Source organism: Oncorhynchus keta, chromosome 9 (genome assembly GCF_023373465.1).
Source record: "Oncorhynchus keta strain PuntledgeMale-10-30-2019 chromosome 9, Oket_V2, whole genome shotgun sequence".
Taxonomy (NCBI): domain Eukaryota; kingdom Metazoa; phylum Chordata; class Actinopteri; order Salmoniformes; family Salmonidae; genus Oncorhynchus; species Oncorhynchus keta.
This window is the reverse complement of record NC_068429.1, coordinates 24675120-24690065: the sequence shown is the minus strand read 5'-3', so window position 1 is coordinate 24690065 and position 14946 is coordinate 24675120. Positions and strand designations below refer to the sequence as shown.

At 39.3% G+C, this 14946-nt stretch overlaps 1 protein-coding gene across 10 annotated transcripts in view; it reads left to right on the top strand.

The window, feature by feature from the left end:
* Window positions 1–272: 272 nt before the first annotated feature.
* Window positions 273–14946, top strand: part of LOC118387416 (neuropeptide Y receptor type 1-like) — a 44663-nt gene continuing 29989 nt past the window's right edge. For 3 of the 10 annotated variants that reach the window (XR_008143184.1, XM_052525559.1, XM_052525553.1), the window contains exons 1-4: window positions 273–500; window positions 9774–9875; window positions 10395–10522; window positions 11237–11364. The gene's annotated coding sequence lies outside the window, so the exon portion shown is untranslated. The remainder of the gene's footprint in view (window positions 501–9773; window positions 9876–10394; window positions 10523–11236; window positions 11365–14946) is intronic. The other 7 variants (XR_008143185.1, XM_052525554.1, XR_008143186.1 and 4 more) reach the window with 5 other exon arrangements.

The window sequence follows — 14946 nt, the reverse complement described above, 5'->3', positions numbered from 1 at the left end:
GGCAGGAAGCCATCATTGAATGTTAAATGTTCGTTAAATGTTCTAGTTGTAATCTAACTGAATTCAACGTGAAATCAACAAAAAATGTCACCATATAATTCGATTTATGTTAAAAGTTGTGTAAAAAAATACGAAATTCCCTTACATTGATGAGTTTATTACCCCCCAAAATCCCCGTTGATTCAACGTTTTCACATTGATTTTTTGGTGGAAACAATGTCAATTCAACCAGTGGGTTATTACGCAAATGACGTCCCCCCGCCTCTCTCTCTCTCTCAAGATAAGACGCGCCGTCGACTGTCTCTCCCCTCCTTGCTTCTCCCCATGCCCCTCTCGTTATAAAGCTGCATTTCCGCGCTGTGAGTCCCTCCACACAGAACAGCCCAGAGGCGGCAGAGAGACGCACCAACACATCTCACACGAGAGAGAGCGCGCATCTGTTCTGTCCGCGTGGCTACATACAGCAGGTGACTGGCTGAGCATTTACAGATAAACATAAGGTAAATTTCCGCTCACTCTCACTCGCACATTTGACTTCATTCTTCAAGATGTTTGTTGCCTAGCTCTGGTGCTCCGATATTGTCCCTCTGCTTTGACGGGTATTAAACAAGTGAGGGAATAGAGCTACCGTTTATTCAGTATTCTAGTTGTTGTCGTCTTGAAATATTGTGTTTTTTTAGGCTGTCAATCAGTCAGTGTGGGTTAAAGATATGTTTCAGCGCGAGGGAACCCTATTGACTCCAGTAAAACGTGGATATTCTGGTTTACCGATGACCAAACGCTAATGAATTACCGGCTACCGATGTGTGTGTGTGTGTGTGTGTGTAGGGGAGAGAGAGGGGGAGAGAGAGAGAGACATAGCGAGAGATAAGGGGGGGGGGCTCGGCTCTTTCTCCTTTCCCTCCTTTCTATTGTTAAGCCATTTGACAGTTTGAAAATCATTGGTAATTGTTTGCAAATCAAATTGTATTGGTCACATACACATTGTTAGCAGATTGTAATGCGAGTCTAGCAAAAATGCTTGTTCAGTGTAATCTGTTTTAGTTCTCGATTGTTGTCAGTTTAAGGAATTTACCAAGTTTATAATTTAACCTTATGTGGTGTAGTTAGCCTACGAGAATGTAGGTAGGCTACAGAAGGCCTAAGCTATTGTAGCCTAAGCAGTGGTTCCAAAACTCTGGGGCGTGCCCTCTAGGGCGAGGGCTTGGCAGGGGGTCAAAAAAGTAACTCACTCTGGCTTTAAACTTACTTTAAACTTACTCTTGAAAGTTGTACTAGTAGAATGCACAAGGTGCCGTTTCAAAATTGGGTAGTGCATCAACAGTTCCTCTTGTCATTGTTAGTCATTTCATACCTTAGCGCTATTTATAACTTGTCAGAACTGTCCAGATCAACTAGCCCATGTCAACTAATGTAATTTTTGTGTCACTCAAATATAACATGAATACACATTAGACATGGTAAAATGTATAGAATTTCAAGAAAATGTGCTTTAAAACAGTAAAATTGTCTTTGCACCCCATGACAAAATGTGTAGAATTGCAGGAAAGAAGCTTTAAACCTGCAAAATTCTGTCCACCAACAAGAGGGATGTGAACAGTTTGTGTCATGAACAGTCATGCTTGTACCCATAGAAATAGATGTGGCCCTCACATTCAGGGGGAAGGGGGATGTTCCCCAATGCTGGAAGGGGGGTCTCTCGTGTGAAAAAGTTTGGGGAAAGATTGGGAACCCCTGGCCTATATGATTGTAGCTAAATTTGAAAGAAAATAAAGATTCAGGACAGGTTTGTCTGTCAGCAGAACTTTGGTAAAGGCTATAAGGCAGAGACACAGAATTCTTTTAAATTATTATCCAGAATTTTGTCCTCCAGGAGTGGCTGTCTCAACTCAGTTCATGGGCCTAACAACCAATAAATGTATATGTATAGTTGGTCTTTTTATGAGGAAACAAGTGTGTGTAACAAGTGTGTGTTTCTGTGTGTGTTTGTGTGTACTTGTGTGTGTTTGCGGTGTATCTCACTGCTGTGATTTTAAATGGGTTCTGCTCTTATCAGTGTAGATAACGCCTGGCTCTGATTGGTAGACGCCCGAGTGTTCCAGGCGTGCTGTGTACCCAGGTTACTCCTGAGAAAGGATCAATACCATACATCCTGTAACTCTGTGTGTGTGTGTGCCGCCGTGCGTGCATGTGTGTGTGTGCGCGTGTGTGCGCGTGTGTTATAACATGTACAGTGTTGAAGATGGCACATTTTCAGTGAAACAAATGACAGTTTATTGTAACATGTACAGTGTAAAAGCAACACATTTCCCAGAGCAGGCCAACAACACACATAATGAAGTTTTACGCAATAACACAGCAGCTAACACCACAGAATAGGATGCTGAATATGGCGGGAATAACTGCAGTGGAAATCCCAGTTTGTGTGTCTGTGTGTTTCTCTCTCTCTGTGTGTGTGTGTGTGTGTGTGTGTGTGTGTGTGTGTGTGTGTGTGTGTGTGTGTGTGTGTGTGTGTGTGTGTGTGTGTGTGTGTGTGTGTGTGTGTGTGTGTGTGTGTGTGTGTGTGTGTGTGTGTGTGTGTGTGTGTTTATGCCATTAGTCATCGAGTCAGACAGACCACAATAGCCTGCTCTATCATTTCACCTGCAGTTTTGACTTAATGCTCTTCAGAATCTGACATAATGTGTGACACACACACACGCACACGCACACGCACACACAGACACTTCCATTTTACCTGTGGCCCAGCCTTAATACTCTGTAAATTAACTGTGGAGTGGAGAGCCAGAGACATTAACAGCATCTTAGAGGGGATTAGAGAACTGCCCTGCACATACACACACACACACACACACACACACACACACGCAAGGTTAGATGGGGCTGCAGCAGTTGTACTACTCTCCTTGTTACTGTTTAAACCCCTGGTCCTGGAGTGCAAAAGGCTTTAGTTAGAGCTACTTTAGTTCTAGACCTGGTCCTGGAGAGCCACAAGCTTTAAATCAAATAAAATCATGTTATTCGTCACATGCTTTGTAAACAACAGGTGTAGACTAACCGTGAAATGCTTACTTACGGGTCCTTCCCAACAATGCAGAGACAAAGAAAGTAGAGAAATAATTAAAAGTAAAACACGTGATAATAATAATAATAAATACAAAATGAGTAATGATAACTTGGCTATATACACAGGGTACCAGTATGGAGTCCATGTGCAGGGGTATGAGGCAATTGAGGTAGATATGTACATATAACTATGAATAAAGTGACAGATAACAAATGGTAGCAGCAGCGTTTGTGATGAGTCAAAAAAAGGATCAATGCAGATTGTTAAATAGTTACCCGGACTAACTATTTAGCAGTTTTATGGCTTAGGGGTAGAAGCTGTTCAGGGCCCTGTTGGTTCCAGAATTGGTGCATTGGTACAGCTTGCCGTGCAGTAGCAGAGAGAACAGTCGATGACTTTGGTGCCTAGAGTCTTTGACCATTTTTAGGGCCTTCCTCTGACACTGCCTGGTATAGATGTCCTGGTATATATAGATAGAGCTACAGGCTTTACAGAGTCAAAATGACAGAGTACATTTGACTCTAATTGAAGAAAATTTTGCCACAAATAACATTTGGTGCCAGTCTAAGAAGGGTAAAACGTACTCTGGCAACAGAGTTATTTTTTCACAGTTGAACATGCTCAATTTAGTGTTGATATTTAACTCTGCGTCATTGCGTTTCACTCTGTCAGTGTTAATTAACAATATTTGTTACTTTTTTAACTCGATGCAGTTTTCAGTATTCTACAGTTAATTATTTGGAGTAATGTTTACTCTCACAAGTAGTAGTAGTTCATTCAACTCCTATGGAGTCAAACTCAACACCATTTTGGGATTTACAGTGCCTTGCGAAAGTATTGAACTTTGCGACCTTTTGCCACATTTCAGGCTTCAAACATAAATATATAAAACTGTATTTTCTTGTGAAGAATCAACAACAAGTGGGACACAATCATGAAGTGGAACGACATTTATTGGATATTTCAAACTTTTTTAACAAATCAAAAACTGAAAAATTGGGCGTGCAAAATTATTCAGCCCCCTTAAGTTAATATTTTGTAGCGCCACCATTTGCTGCGATTACAGCTGTAAGTCGCTTGGGGTATGTCTCTAACAGTTTTGCACATCGAGAGACTGAAATATTTTCCCTTTCCTCCTTGCAAAACATCCAATAAATGTCGTTCCACTTCATGATTGTGTCCCATTTGTTGTTGATTCTGTTTGTTTTTCTATGATTTGGGGATTTCTATGTTTTGGCCTAGTATGGTTCTCAATCAGAGGCAGGTGTCATTAGCTGTCTCTGATTGAGAATCATACTTAGGTAGCCTGGGTTTCACTGTTTGTTTGTGGGTGTTTGTTTCCGTGTCTGTGTTGTTCACCACACGGTACTGTTTTGGGTTTCGTTCGTTCCATGTTTATTGTTTTTGTATTCAGTTGTGTTCATGTGTAGTATTTCTTATTAAAAGAACCATGGACACTTACCACGCCGCATATTGGTCCTCCGATCCTTCTCGCCTCCTCTTCAGACGAAGAGGAGGAAATCATTTACATTTTGTGAATGAAGAATTTGTCTTATATATTTATTACAACAAGATCTCTCAAGTAAGGCCACGCCTTCCAATCTGAGTTCTGGATAAACTTTGATCATTCCCAAAACTAAGATGAGTTTTCATTAGTGTAGTTAGAACACTGGGAATGGCTTTGATCACAGAAATAAACTCTCTGAAACACTTTCAATGTTATAAATTGTTCAGATGTGAGAATATTACCCTTGTTGTCGAAAATATCAAGTACAAAGTCAATATTCCTCATGTCAGCTGGGGTAGAACAATTACTTATTCCTTATAGTTATGTCTGAATTATTCCACAAAAGAGCTTTATGTGGGGAAAAATTGTGCAGGAAACATATTTTCCCACCCATTAAAGCTTGTTGATGAAACCTTGCTAATTTAGCAGGTAATCTTTCATTTCAGTAAAATTTGAAAGTAAAGACCTCCCAATTTATTAAACACATTATTTGGAATGAAATACCATATTGAATTAGTATTGATCAAATATTCTTTCAACCAGTTTATCTTGAAAGTGTTATTTATGTCAACAAAATCCAACACTTCTAGACCGCCTTCAGCTCTTTTGTTAGAAAGGACTGATTTTTTTTAGTTTGAGACTTATTTTTCCAGATGAAGTCAAAGGTCTAATTGATCTCTTTACAAGATTTACACAAGGATAATGAGGGGTACACAAAATGAGACAGTCCCTCTGCCTTGGACAGAAGTACTCTCCCAAGTATAGAAAGGTCTCTGTAGCCAATTATTAAATATGTTTTAGTTCTCTACATTTTAGGAGAGAAATTCAAATATTGTCTAAGTGTTTTTTTGACAGATGTATTCCTAAATATTTAACACAGACCTTTACAGGAATATCTTCTATTTCTTTATCATCAGAGTCATATAAACATACGTTTTCACATTTAGAAACATTCAGCATTAATCCTGATGCAATAGGAAATGCAGTTATAGCATTAAGGGCATGTGAGACCTGGTCTTTGTCTCTTAAGAAAAGAGTAGTATCATCAGCCAGTTGGGACATTTTGATTCCTTTGTTAAAAATGGTTAAGCCATGCAAATTTGCATTATTCAGAATATCTAGAGAGAGAAGTTCCACAACCAAAATAAATAAAAATGGCGAAATTGGGCATCCCTGTCATACACTTCTGTTGATACTGAATATTTTGGAAGTATTAAGATTTAGTAGCACAGAACTATTTATATATTTGTAAAACATGCAAATGACTTTAATAACATTTTCACCAAATCCCAAAAGTTTAAGGGACCTAAAGAGAAATTCATGTTCAATTGTGTCAAAGGCTTTACAGAAATCCAAAAATAGGACAACCGCATCTGAGTCAATTGCAACTGAATAATCTATAAGGTCCAAGAATAAACTAATGTTAGAGTTTATGTGACGGCCCTTCATAAATCCCGTCTGAGTCTCATTTATAATGGTATCTATTCCTTTCTTTAATCTTTTGGCATAAACCAGAGCAATCAATTTGTAATCAACATTTAATAAAGTAATTGGTCTCCAATTGTCAATGAGAGAAGGGCTTTGGAATCAATGAAATATGGACCTGTTTCATAGTGGAGACCATTTCCCCATATTTAATGCAATCTTGAAACATATTGAAAATCGGGTCTTCTAGTAACTCCCAAAACTGTCTATAGAATTCAACTGTCAGGCCATCAGGGCCAGGTGATTTCCCTTTTTTCATTGACTTCAGAGCCTCTCTAATTTCTTCAATTGACACAGGTGAATCGCAAACTGAGTGAAAATCATCCTCAATTACAGGGACATACTTCTGAATGTGGCAACTGTAGCTTTCACAACCATCTTCCTGAAATTGAGAGCTGTAAAGGTTGTCATAATAGGTATTGACAAATTATTATATTGTAATGGGATCTTTAATAGCAGCACAACATTGCTTAGAATCAAGGGCAATGGTGACATCATTGAGGACCTTTTAATGTTGCAGTGACACATCCATAACCTGAGTTGAAACCAGATTGTGTAGCAGAGAGAATACTATAGACACCAAAGCCAATCAGTTGATTATTGACAAGTTTTTCCAACACAAAATAGAAATTGGCCTACAACAGTACGGATCAGCTTCATCTCCCTCTTTTAAATAAAGGACCGTGGCTGCCTTCCAAGCAATGGGAACCTCTCCAGAAAGGAGAGACAGGTTAAAAAAGTCAGCGTTTGACTTGGTGATAGGGGCAGCAACCTTAAAGAAGAAACAGTCTAAACCATCTGACCCAGATGTTTTATTGGGGTCAAATTTAAGGAGCTCCTCTCTGGGATAGGGGGATGTAAATGTCCCACTTGTCCAATTGCCAGGGAAAATGCAGAGCGCCAAATTCAAATAAAATACTATAAAACTCAAACTTTCATTAAATCACACATGCAAGATAGCAAATTAAAGCTACACTTGTTGTGATTCCAGCCAACATGTCATATTTCAAAAAGGCTTTTCGGCAAAAGCATAAGAAGCTATTATCTTATGATAGCACAGCAGTAAACAACGAGATTAGCATATTTCAACCCTGCAGGTGCTACACAAAACGCAGAAATAAAATATGAAAAATGCCTTACTTTTGACGAGCTTCATTTGTTGGCACTCCAATATGTCCCATAAACATCACAAATGGTCATTTTGTTCGATTAATTCCGTCCATATTTATCCAAAATGTCCATTTATTTGGCGCGTTTGATCCAGAGAAAAACAGCTTCCAATTTGCGCAAAGTCACTACAAAATATCTCAAAAGTTGCCTGTAAACTTTGCCAAAACATTTCAAAATACTTTTGTAATACAACTTTAGGTATTTTTAAACGTTAATAATCGATCAAATTGAAGAGGACGAGAGGAAACTAACACTACTTTTCAAGTCTTGGCCAACTCTAAACAGCGTTACCCTTTTCCAGGATGGCTTTACTTCATCATTGCACAAAGGAATAACCTCAACCAAATTCCAAAGACTGGTGACGTCCAGTGGAAGTGGTAGGAACTGCAAACAATATTTCCCCATGAGAACCCATTGAACAGACAGCGACCTCAAAAATAAATAATTCTGAATGGTTAGTCCTCGGGGTTTTGCCTGCTACATAAGTTCTGTTATACTCACAGACATGATTCAAACAGTTTTAGAAACTTCAGTGTTTTCTATCCAAATCTACTAATAATATCCATATCTTATATTCTTGGCATAAGTAGCAGGAAGTTGAAATCGGGCACGCTATTTATCCAAAAGTGAAAATGCTGCCCCCTATCCCAAAAGAGGTTATTAAGACCTCGGACTCGAGCCAGTCAGCCTGAGTATGCATGTGTCAAGCCTTTCGCCAAATGAAATTCTTGAGGTGGAGTAACTCTGCCAGATCACGGTCGAACTAGAGGCTAAACATGTTTTCAATTCTCATTTTATTTATGGAGGCGTGTTTGTTAACAATACCACTGAAATATAAAAAAAGAAGGTCCAAACGTCTTCGACAGAGCGGATCAAGCTGATTCAATACCAATTTACAGAGGCCAGGTCATGAAGGAAGGCTTCCTCATAAGTTTTTTTAGCAAGCGTCTATGACAAATCAGGACAGGTCCTTTCACTGAGCAGCCATTATGAACACAAGCTGTAAAACAGTGATCACTAAGGTCAATACAGAAAACGTCAGACTGATTGACTAGAGCGTCAACTCACTTGGAGCCTGTTCTAGTGGGTACTATTCTATTAAACGGATATGATTGTCTGTCATGTATAATAGGGAATCATGTTAGCTTAAATAACATTTTACCTTACCGACTACACCTCACTTGGCACAGGTCTGAATCATCTCTGATTAGAGGGGCTAGATTAAAAGTGCTGCGGAGGTTGTGTGTCTGTGTCAGAGAGGGGGTTAGGTTGTTGACAAATATTTGGTTTGATCTTGAGCAGCCTGTCCTCAGTCTGCTGAATTATGTAAATATATGTGTGTGTATGTTTTAAGATAAAGAATGGTCTCTTATGCAGAGTCAGCGTGATGAGTGATCAGATGTGAAAGACAGTCAAACTCAATCAGGACAAATATGCTATGAATGTGACACACACACAGTCTTGTATAACTGACCCTGTGGGTACACATAATTCAGTCCCATTCAAAATCCTATTTTCCCTAACCCCTAACACTTAGCTTAACCCTAACCTTAACCCAAAAACCGAACCTTTACCCTAACCCTAAACCTAACCCTAGCTACACACGCACACACACAGTTGACTCCCCTGATCATGCTCTGCCTCAACCCTGTATGTACTACATCATCTGTACAATTGTGTTTTCCAGTAAGAGGGCCACTAGAGACAATGCTGGATTAACATAAATAAGTATTAGAAGGGTTACATCATAGTGAAAGTACAGGAAGTAGCAGGAAGCACCAGGAAGTACACATGGCCTCTTGCCCCATATAGTAAAAGGAAGTGCATTATATGGGGAATATGCCTCAAGTGAAAAGTGGTGTACTGTATGGGGAGTAAGGCTCAAGCAGAAAGTAGTATTTTGCATGGGAATAGGGTGTCATTTGAGACTGTATTTCGGTCTACCTATTTCGGTCTACCTAAGGTACTACTGAATTACTACACAAAACCTATTCGTGCAGTAGTGACTATGTAGAGACTCGTAGGGATTGTGTTGTGAATGTGTAGTTTATGCACTACTCAACTAGAGTTTTGTAGTCTTTCCAATAGAGGTTTTTGCTGTTTGATGTTGGTAGATGGAAGTAAATAAGTAGTCAAAACATTACAGAATTACTACACAGGCGCGGCAGAATACACACTTGTACATGAAATAGGACAAATATAAGCACCCACCTAATTATTTATAGTTAATATTATTTTTCTTAAACAGTCTTTCTTAATAGTAATCAGGTACAGTTTTTACTACTTGATGTTAGTAGTAAATTAGTAGTCACAACACTACAACCAGACTACACTGGCTTTTCGTGACCGCAGAAGGCAAAACATCAAGTAGTTGATTGTTATCTACTGTTTTTGACAATCCCGAATGTAGTCATCCTCATTGTTTATCAAATGTTTTTCCTGTGTTGTCTTATGTGACCTCTGTTAGCAGATGATTAATAATGGCTTATAATTGGTTGTCTCTTGTGCCTGTCTTTGGTTGTGCTTGTCTTTATTTTCTAAAAGGTTACGTTGTGAAGAAATGTGGCTGCAAAAAAAGAGGGAGGATCTGAAGATAGTTATGTCAATGCTGAATGAGGACAAGGCCTCAAAGGGATTAACAAAAGTGTAAATATGTCATTTAATATGTAATGAATTTCATTTAAAAAATGGAAGTTATTATGTGTTGTTTGATAATATAAGTACAGTTAGAAACTTGAGGAAATAACATGTGCAATAGTCAAGTACATTTAGTCAACTTACAGGAGCAATTAGGGTTAAGTGCCTTGCTCGAGTAAACATTGACATATATTTTACTAAGTTGTCTTGGGGATTTGAACCAGCAACCGTTTGGTTAGATGATACCTGCCTTCTCATTTTGAGATTAGATTGAGATGGCGTAGGCAACTATTGTAGGTTTATAATTTGTTTATGTACAAGTTTTGAAAACGCACAGAAACCTGTTTATTTTCATACACTCTAGTCATGGCTGCCCATAAGGTTATGGCATCACATTGTATTTAAAACATGGTTTATATATTATTGGTGTAATAAATGATTGCAGTATGGTTGTAATCCACTATTATTCTGGACTGAATCCTCCAAGGATTTACATTGGGAATCATTTATGCATATTGCCACCATCAGGAGGCGCGGTATGAACATCTCCCCTCAACAACGCTCGAAGAAAGATGGCTGTGACAACTCAAACCATTTATGGTGACAACTCGAACTGTTTTTCCTCCTGTCTCCTTTTTCTTTCTTCTGTTAAACAGGTAATGTATGTGGTGTACACAAGCACATGATCTATAGAAAATGTTAGTCTGAATGGTTGTCTGAGTGATACTTACCGTTTATGTTGAAAGTATAATGTTTAAATGTGTAAATTGATCGAGTGAAAACCGTTAGCAATCTTGACATTGAGATGACTGGATTTTGCATCTAAGCTTGGCTAGCCCATAGGATAACATAATGGCACATGCTAATATTTTGGTTTGAACTTATTGATTTATAGCTCATCTGAGGTAATACTGTGGTTTATTTTCTACTTCATTTATATTTTCTAGGCATTGTATGTCCCCATTCAAGTGTTCTATATTACAGAGTTTTATTTTGTAGAAAAACTATATGCTAATGCTAAGCGAAATGCCCTAAAACTAGCCTGTCAAGTCTATAGGGTTGCTATTAGCTTAGTGGCTACCGTTAGCTTGCTCAGTTTTGAGATGACTGCATTGGTTTATGGTTTATTTAGCTAAAGGTTAAAACAGGCCTCCTTATATGTGCATTTATTTTCATTAAAACAGTACATTATTATTAACTTTTACATCATCGGAGTTTAAGATAAATATTGAGAAGGTTTATTTTGTAGTACAAGTCAATTCACAGTATTAGCTAGCATGTCTATTTTAAATACAGAGGATGTATGTTACTGTACTTAAAGTACTTTCTAGTCTTTCACAGCATCTGGCGGAATTCTTAATGTTTTCCAGGCTCAAACGTTATGGTTCCAAAGAACATCTGGAGTGCGGCCATGCAACCAGGCCAACAGTTCCACTGATGGCAAGAGCACTGTTGGGTGCTTTTGATGTTGACATGTTGCTGAAAAGCAACCTGCGAGGTATGTACAGAGATTGTATAGACCAGGCCTGGACAATTATTTTCCATGGAGGGCCACATTAGAATAGATTTTTTTCATCACGGGCCAGAATTCATACATCATGTGTATGACTATGTTGACAGATATATCTACTGTAAATCATGTCCAGATATGCTACTTTATTTTACTTTTTTAACATGCAAAGAAATGAACCACATCCATGTTCTCCTCTTGGTAGGTATTTTCATTATTAAACATGCAATGAACTACACGGAGGGAAAAGTACACTGCATTCAGCACCATGGACAGAACTCTTGTTGACGAGTATGCACAAAAACACAAGAAAAAGAGAGCTCAACATTATATTTAAACTACTCAATCAGTGTGAGGAGTGAAGTCTCTGATGGGCATTGACTAAAGCAGTGAAGTCAGGTATAGTTTCTGATGTCACCATGCGCAGGATAGGTGAGAGTCAGTAAGAGATGATCTGTGCTGGAAGGAGAGGACCAAAGCGCAAATACTTTTATTAACAAAACAACAAAGAGAACAAACGAAACCGAAACAGTTCTGTCTGGTACAGACACAAAACAGAAAACAACTACCCACAAGACACAGGTGGGAAAAGGCTACCTAAGTATGGTCCTCAATCAGAGACAACGATAGACAGCTGCCTCTGATTGAGAACCACACCCGGCCAAACACAGAAATAGAAAACAGAACACAAAATCATAGAATGCTCACCCCAACTCACGCCCTGACCAAACCAAAATAGAGACATAAAAAGGATCTCTAAGGTCAGGGCGTGACACTGTGCCTTGACTTGTTATATTTCATCACTGAAAATGTCTGTTCACATACATAGGTTGACACAAACAGTACAAACATCTTATAATCTTTGGAAAGTTTTGTTCATTGAGAGATGCATAGAACCTCGTCAGTGACATTGTTTTGAATAGTTCTCCAATCACTGCATCAGACTGACGATCGATAAGCTCAAGTTGCAGGTCAGTACGCAGCACCGATGTATACTTCTCCCGCTGGTCATCTAATAGGGAACAGACTTGTAATGTCGGAAGGTTGGTGAGATTGTTAGCTTCTACTTGGCGGATCAGGAGGAGAAATTTTCCCATGAAGGCTTTGACAAGGCTGTACATTTACTTTTATTTATTTATTTCACCTTTATTTAACCAGGTAGTCTAATTGAGACCAAGTTCTCATTTGCAACTGTGACCTGGCCAAGATAAAGCATAGCAATTCATACAAAAACATACAACAACACAGAGTTACACATGGAATAAATAAAAAACATATCCAATAATACAGTAGAACAAAAGAAAACAAAAAGTCTATATACAGTGAGTGCAAATGAGGTAAGTTAAGGAAATAAATAGGCCATGGTGGCTAAGTAATTACAATATGGCAATTAAACACTGGAATGGTAGATGTGCAGAAGATGAATGTGCAAGTAGAGATACTGGGGTGCAAAGGAGCAAAATAAATAAATACAGTATGGGGATGAGGTAGATAGATGGTCTGTTTACAGATGGGCTATGTGCAGTGATCTGTGAGCTGCTCTGACAGCTGGTGCTTAAAGCTAGTGAGGGAGATATGAGTCTCCAGCTTCAGGGATTTTTGCAGTTCGTTCCAGTCATTGGCAGCAGAGAACTGGAAGGAAAGACAAGCAAATGAGGAATTGGCTTTGGGGGTGACTGGTGAGATATACCTGCTGGAGTGTGTGCTACGAGTGGGTGCTGCTATGGTGACCAGTGAGCTGAGATAAGGCGGGGCTTTACCTAGCAGAGGCTTGTAGATAACCTGTAGCCAGAGGGTTTGGCGACGAGTATGAAGCGAGGGCCAACCAACGAGAGCGTACAGGTCGCAATGGTGGGTAGTGTATGGGGCTTTGGTGACAAAACGGATGGCACTGTGATAGACTGCATCCAGTTTGTTGAGTAGAGTGTTGGAGGCTATTTTATAGATGACATCACCGAAGTCGAGGATCGGTAGGATGGTCAGTTTTACGAGGGTATGTTTCGCAGCATGAGTTAAGGATGCTTTGTGGCGATATAGGAAGCCAATTCTAGATTTAATTTTGGATTGGAGATGCTTAATGTGAGTCTGGAAGGAGAGTTTACAGTCTAACCAGACACCTAGGTATTTGTAGTTGTCCACGTATTCTAAGTCAGAGTCGTCCAGAGTAGAGGTCGACCGATTAATCGGAATTGCCGATTTCAAAACAATCGGAAATTGGTATTTTTGGGTGCCGATAAATTTTTTAAAATTTGTATTTGATTTTTTATATATATTTTTTATACCTTGTTATTTAAGTAGGCAAGTCAGTTAAGAACACATTCTTATTTTCAATGGCGGCCTAGGAACGGTGGGTTAACTGCCTTGTTCAGGGGCAGAATGACAGATTTTCACCTTGTCATCTCGGAGGATTTTCTGGATTTTTGTTTTCGATTCCGTCTCTCACAGTTGAAGTGTACCTATTTTTTAAAATGTTTTATTTTTTATTTGACCTTTATTTAACCAGGCAAGTCAGTTAAGAACAAATTCTTATTTTCAATGACGGCCTGGGAACAGTGGGTTAACTGCCTGTTCAGGGGCAGAACGACCTTGTCAGCTCAGGGGTTTGAACTTGCAACCTTCCAGTTACTAGTCCAACGCTCTAACCACTAGGCTACCCTGCCGTCCCGGCAGACCTCTACATGCTTTGTAAGTAGGAAAACACTGCAGATTTTGCAGGTATCAAATACTTGTTCTTCCCACTCCCCACATTCCTAGTTCAATTTTTTTTAAATTAGGCATGCTTTTTTTTCGATGGTGAGGAAGGCACTTTTAAAGAATAGCCAGGCATCATCTACTGACAGGGATGAGGTCAATGTCATTCCAGGATACCATTTCACATATGGTATCGAGGGCACAGCTGGGGGCAGAGGGAGGTCTATAGCAAGCGGCAACAGTGAGAGACTTGTTTCTGGAAAGGTGAATTTTTAGAAGTAGAAGCTCAAATTGTTTGGGTAATAATAATAATAATAATAATAATATATGCCATTTAGCTGACGCTTTTATCCAAAGCGACTTACAGTCATGTGTGCATACATTCTACGTATGGGTGGTCCCGGGAATCGAACCCACTACCCTGGCGTTACAAGCGCCATGCTCTACCAACTGGGTACAGACTTGGATAGTGTTAGGGCTGCGTCAATTCGAATCTGGCATCCAAACAAGTTATGACACCGATTGTATACTATGTACTTTTATTAGCTTAGCAATAAATGGTAAATGCAATTTTCGTATATATGGGTTCGCTGTAATACCACGCAGGGCAGTACAGCGAACTAGCCAGCACCCTAATAGTTTCTTCTTAAATACTCTGACAGAAGTAGTTCCTGCTTCTGAGCTGGCCTGTGAGAGTAGAGGCTGAGCGTGGTTTAAACTCACTCAGCCTATCGTTGGCGCACAGGCTGGTCCCAGCCCCCCAGGCGCTCCCATTGGCAGGTGTAGCTGTTGCTTGGCAGAATATCTATGCGCTCATACCCTAGATACAGTTATCACACATCTAGTTCTTGTTAATGTCTAACAAAAAACCGTTTGTTT